Source organism: Mirounga angustirostris, unplaced genomic scaffold (genome assembly GCF_029215605.1).
Source record: "Mirounga angustirostris isolate CCGP_5_RB_7025 unplaced genomic scaffold, mMirAng1.0.hap1 SCAF_15, whole genome shotgun sequence".
Classification (NCBI taxonomy): Eukaryota; Metazoa; Chordata; class Mammalia; order Carnivora; family Phocidae; genus Mirounga; species Mirounga angustirostris.
The window spans coordinates 66,871,976-66,878,833 of NW_026991723.1; positions in this window are offsets into that span (position 1 = coordinate 66,871,976).

Here is a 6,858-nt window from a genome sequence, read left to right on the forward strand (position 1 = left end):
AGTAAATAAAAAAAATAAATAAAAATTTTAAAAACCTAAAAAAAAAAGTCCAGTACCATAATGAAACTATTGAAAAAGGTCTGAGAATGGCCTAATGGCATTCACTTTGGTCCACTTTTCCTGACCTTATAAGAGCAGTAGGTTGTAAATTCTCACACACACAGTGTGGCTTGAAAACTTAGTAAGTACAAAAATAGTAATGTGAAACTACTCAGATAAGTTAATTCTTCCAGCTGTAGATAAATTTAAAACAACAGTATATAGCATATCAATCTAATAGATAACAGAAATTCTAAAAAAAAAAAAAAGAAATTCTAAGATTCTGGTTATAAGAATGGTCCTATAAACCCATTACAAAAGGTCTTTTTTTTTTAAGATTTTTTATTTATTTGAGAGAGAAAGAGCACAAACGGGGGAGGGGCAGAGGGAGAAGGAGAAGCAGGCTCCCCCACTGAGCAGGGAGCCCAACGTGGGGCTCGATCCCAGGACCCTGGGATCATGACCTGAGCCGAAGGCAGATGCTTAACCGACTAAGCCACTCAGATGCCCCACAAAGGGTCTTGAATAAAATTCCTAATGACCTGTATTGACACTGTGTAGGAAATAAGGGAAAGAATACCTGCCATGCGCCATATACAGGATATACACTTTCAAATATTAAATATACAGAGTAGCTCAGTCTTGGCCGGCCCAAGATCACTAAATACCAGGATGACTTTGTATGCAAAAGTCCTAAACGATAAGCTGCTAGGTGATCTGACTGACCTACAATGATTCCCACATACCAGCAACTCTGGGCCCACTTTCCTGACAAGTCTTGGGATAGATAAAGTACCTTGGCCAACTTCAAGTGTTTCTTTACTTGCTTAATGGAATCCTTTGACTCAGAGGAAGTGATTGAGAATTACTGGTACCCAGGGAAAAGCCACCGTACCTAAATAACAGCCTGACATAAAACATAGTGTGGAACACAATACCACTCAGCAGCAGATACCACATGAGTATGTACATGTTTCATTTAGTATTTCCTCTTCAAAGGAAATACAAAGTTAGAGTTTGTGAAAGTTACATCACAGCCACCTCTAATGGATTCTGGCAAACTTTTGACTCTTACAGTTCCTGCCCAGGGGGCTAATAGAAACTCCAGTGGGAAAGAGAAGGGACCTGGCCCTGATTATAGACTCTGACATCTGACACATTGAGGAATTAGTGGTTATTTGTCTCAGATGCTCCTCTAAACTTGGTAGCTCAGTCCTGAACACGGGTCTCAAGCAAGCAGATGCAGAGCCAAAGCAAACAGTGAGGGACACTGACCACAGTAGGCTAGAGAGGGCCGGACAGACAAGCCATGGCTCTTTCCTAGCATGATGGCCACGTTAGGGGTCCCACTCTGCACTGCTCAGAGTTCTGTGGGTACTGGCTCTTGGGGAAAAGGCAAAGGAGGAAAGTGGGAAGTAGTGACAGAGCTAAGTTTTGAGGCAGCCATATAAGGCATCTCATTTTCTAGGAGGTATGAGTGGACTTTAAGGATTCCTCCTTTTCTTCTCAAGTACCACTTGCTCCTTCAAAGCCCAGAGGAACAAATGGGTTGAAAAACAAGGAAAATAGGTAGTTTTAATGCCATTTCTTCAATCCCAGTCCTTGTTGGGTCCATGTAAAAAGTGAAAACTGAAAAACTGTCCTGGAATCCATACAACCCTCTGGGAATCTGATTTGGGAGAAACGTGTAACTGGGATAGGAGACTTATACTTTGAATTAAACCAATTTAAAAACCACCTTATTTAATAACATGACTGAACTAGAAGCTCTGCAAATTTAAAATAAACAAAGCACATGTGTCTTTATGGGCCACAATTGGGGCAGATAACAAAATGGGTAACAGTGACACATGTCCCTTGAATGTGGATCACAGTGTGACCAGACCCTGCCCACAGGGCCCAGGTGCTGCCATCAGCCAAACACAGAGGCCTGGTCCTTTCTGCCCTCAGCATCGGCCATTCACTTACACCAAGCCAAGATGTCCCCAAGGAAATTATTCTGAACTACTGAACAATAGACAGTGGAACATGATTCTTTATAGTCAAAAGGTTTTTAGGGAGCAGTATCATTGACTATGCCCAGTGACTTCTTCGGTCCATTGGACTTATACTGATGAATAGATTCACTGTTCTGTTAAAGAGAAGTAACCAGGACTTCTTCAAGTTCTCACACCCATTTACAACTGCTTGTCCTCACCCTGCAACCCAGATGCTGATAAAGCAACAGAGGGAGATCACAAGCAAGCCTCTTTCTGAAATTGTTCTCAGAAAAAAGGCTCAGAACTGCTCCCCACACGCACAGCCTCAGGGAATGTCAGAGTCTTAAGACCCGCAGAAGTTTTATGGGCCAGCCTCCCTAATTCAGAGGTGAGTGGCCTGTCTGAGGTCACCAGCTCATCCTTGGCAGAACCAGGGAGGGAGCCGGGCCTGTCACAGTATATTCCGTGACATGACCTCAGTGGGAGAAGCCAGACTGTGCCTTGCACGGCCCACTGATCCAGAGTGTTGTGATCTGGTTTTAACTCAAACAAGTAAGTAACCGAGGCTGACTTTGCAAAGTAGACAAACAAGCTAAGACATAGGAACTTGTAGACCAAGTCCCTTCCCCTCAAAACCCACAGGCCTTTCCCTATGATAAGAATTAAGATCAAGACTGAATCAGACAACCCCCTGACAGGAGAGGTCAGCCATTCCTTCTTCCCAAGCAGAAGCTCCCAGCCCCCCTGCACCGCCATCTGCTCAGTCACTCGGAGGGTGACTCACTTGTGGAGGAGGCAGCCCCCCTGCCCCCAGGGGACACACGGGCAGCATCTTCTTGATTTTGTCACTGCTACACTGGCAGGTGGGTGAGGGGTTCTCCATCGTCCAGTTCCCATTTTGGAAGAGGTCCGTGATGGTCTGGGGAACGGGGGCGGTGGTCCACTCCTCCTCCCCCACCGAGCAGGGTATGTGTCTGCAAAGGGAGGGCAGCAAAGGCAGCATCACCCAAGAGGACGCAGCCTTTCCTGGTGCCTCAGGAGCACAGACCAATCAATAACAGCCACAAACACGCATCTATCCATCCCCTCACCATTTGTTTGATCTCCCCACAGACCTGTAAGCTGCAAACTCACTTTACAGTTAAGGATGAAGGAACACAAAGAGGCCCTAAATGCTCATATACCAAACTCCAGTCAATCCAATCTGCCGGCATTTGGTCTCTTGCCCCTGTGTTCGCTCAGCGAATATTCACTGAGCATCTACTATGTGCCAGACACTGTTCTGCATATCTGAGAGTCTGGGGTGAACAAGACAAAGTCCCTGCCTTCTGGAGAGGAATTTGGCAATAAGCAAAGGTCACTTAGCCAAAAATAAAGCAAAATAAGAGGACATTGAATCGGGGGAAGAGGGACTACTGCCTTCTTCCAAGACATAAACGATTAGAAAGGAGTCAGGAAAAGATCTGGGGAGAAAGAACACAACAAGCAAAGGCAATAGAAAGTGTAGGTACAAAGTCTCTCAGAAGAAGTGAACTTTCCATGTTTGAGGAACAGCAGGGGGACAGTGTGGCTGGAGTGGGATGAGGTAGGGAGGAGAGTGATGGGAGTTGAGGGTGGAGGGAGGCAGGTGCCAGATGACCAGGGCCTGGGAAGGAGTCTGCATGTTATGCTCAATGTGCTGTAAATCTGGGGCAGAATGGCAAGATTCACTTTATGCTTTAAAATGAGTACAGAATTGGAGTTTGGAGGGGATGGGGTGAGGGTGCTCAGTACATGAAGAGCTAGGTTGTCTGCAAGCATCACAAGGCCTTGATGCCTGACTTGAGCTCTGAATCACTGTGGACCATCAACACAATGCTTGCCCTCGTGGGTCTTATCTTTTCCACCAGTAAAATAAAAGTACATAATGTCATGCTAAACAAGTCATTTCCAGCATCCCTTCCAGTTGCAAAATTCTACAATGCATAGCCACACTCTTTATGTTATTCTTGTACGTGCTAAAAATATCAAAGGAACAGATTTGTGGACTGCTCTCTAGTTCTCTCTAAAGCTCCGTGACTTGATGGAAAAGTCAAAGTAAGACACCGTGCCCTCCTGAAGCTCAATACTCTAAAACCTCCAAAAGATCATGGGCAGAGATAAAGTTAAAAGCCACTGGTAAGTGTCCCAGTCAAATTTCCCTTAGTTATACCACTTTTTGAAAAACTTAAAATCTGAATTTCAGTAAGAGTTGTCTGTACAGAGATGTCATCTTCAGACTGCCTCCAGTACACATCAATGGTGCTCTTCATCAGAGCTGTAGCATCTGAATCAGGCTCATGCTTCTTTTGTCTTTCTAGCCTGGAAAACTGAACCTACCTCTACCAGCACTGGGCTCTCATAAGCTTCTCACCTCTCTTCATTGTCTTTACTTAGTGATCCCTTGATGTACCTTTGGCCTCCCCTCCCAGACACTTAGAGGCTTATGGACATTCACTGAATTTGTTTATACAGTGCCGTAAAAAAAGGATTTTGAAGACAAATGTCATAAAAAATATATACATTAAAATAAGAAAATATGTATTATTATAAAAAGTGAATACATCATGTTTTCAGGTTGTCAAAGTGAAAAAGCTGATAAGCAAAACCAAAAATTATATATAATGGAGCAGCCCATTGTAAAACTTAGGTACAGGAGTTGATGGAAAGCATTTGACAGGTAAGTATAAGGTGCTATTAAATTAAATATTAATGTACTATATCAGTAAAAAAAAAAAAAAACAGCTATAATGATTCAGTTCGCAAGATGTTAGAACACTCTCCAAATGTTCGTTTCTAGATGTTCTGATTTTTTAAAATTGAAAAAAAAAAAAAAGATTCAAAGGGCAAATGATGGTAGTCACAGTGTGGCATGCAGCTGATAAATGCAATATTAAAGAGGAAATTAGAGGTGACAATGACAAGAAGCCAGTCAAGGAGGATCTAAAACGGCACTCAGAGGATTGGTTTTCCTTCCACATGTTGGATCCCAAAGCCAGCATCTTTGCTGAGGGCATTCAAGAGTTCCTGGGTGCCCACGTTCTCAGAAGTGTCATCACTGTGGGTACATGAGAAGCAGCCAATTTAGTAGTTCATTAAAAATAGGCCTGGGTGGCTCAGTTGCTGAGTGTCTGCCTTCGGCTCGGGTCATGATCCCAGGGTCCTAGGATCGAGCCCCACATCGGGCTCCCTGCTCCACGAGAAGCCTGCTTCTCTCTCCCCCACTCTCCCTGCTTGTGTTCCCTCTCTTGCTGTGTCTCTGTCAAATAAATAAATAAAATCTTTTTTTTTAAGATTTTATTTATTTATTTAACAGAGAGAGATACAGCAAGAGAGGGAACACAAGCAGGGGGAGTGGGAGAGGGAGAAGCAGGCTCCCCGCAGAGCAGGGAGCCCGATGTGGGACTCAATCCCAGGACCCTGGGATCATGACCTGAGCCGAAGGCAGACGCTTAACCGACTGAGCCACCCAGGTGCCCAATAAATAAAATCTTTAAAAAAGAAATAGGAACTGGGAGGTAAAAAAGTTTTTCAAAGTAACTGCTTTATTAAACACTTCCTGAGTGCTAGGTTCTTAACACAAAAATGAATAAAACACAGACTCACCTATAAGGACCTTAGATACTAGCCACATATTTGATATCAGGATGATAAACATCACTCCAGAGTGGAGACTGTATAAATATGTATAAGTTGTGTGTATGTGCTAACATATATCTGTATAAACACACATACATAATATATATTTACATAAGTATTTTAATGTGAAGTAAAGAAACTTATTAAAGAGCTGTATTCCGAAAGTACTTTCAGGGGCACCTAGGTGGCTCAGTCGGTTAAGCGTCCAACTCTTTTTTTTTTTTTTTTAAGATTTCATTTATTTATTTGTCAGAGAGAGAGAGAGCAGGGGGAGCAGCAGGCAGAGGGAGAAGCAGGCTCCCTGCTGAGCTGGGAGCCCCATCTGGGACTCAATCCCAGGACGCTGGGATCATGACCTGAGCCGAAGGCAGACACTTAACTGACTGAGCCACCCAGGCGTCCCTAAGCATCCAACTCTTGATCTCAGCTCAGTTCTTGATCTCAGGGTCATGAGTTCAAGGCCCACTCTGGGCATGGAGCCTACTTTAAAAAAAAAAGGGACTTTCACAAACTTAGTAAGGATCGGTATTTCAAAAGTACTTTCACAATTATCCATTAGGCATTGACAACGACTTTCTACAAAGGTCACGGAGATTTTATTGGCTGAATATTTGCATGGACAACTAAAAACTATAAACAATAATGAGCACAGATTATGAACACATTGCTACAGCCATGAGCAATACAAGGTGAGCCTAGAAAAGAAAGAATAAAGTAAACCTGAGCCATATATATATGTTTATATATATATATATATAAACAGATACACACATACACTATGCTATATATACTATAGCATATATTTACACACAACTATATATATAGCATATATACTATGTGTTTAAACTCTATGTGTATAAATTATATGTGTATAAACTATGTATATACACTATACATATATACTATATATATACTACGTGTATATAGAGTATGCATATATAGCATATATATATACACACGTGTGTGTGTGTATACATAGTATAACTTTTTTAAAAAAGCTTCCCTTGTTCTTTTTTAGAAGATTCATTTATTTATTTTAGGGAGAGAGAAAGAGAGAGATCGTGAGCCCAGGGAGGCAGGGCAGAGGGAGAGGGAGAGAGAGAATCTCAAGCAGACCACTGAGCCCAAAGCCTGATCTTATGACCCTGAGATCATGTCCTGAGCTGATCTCATGACCCTGAGA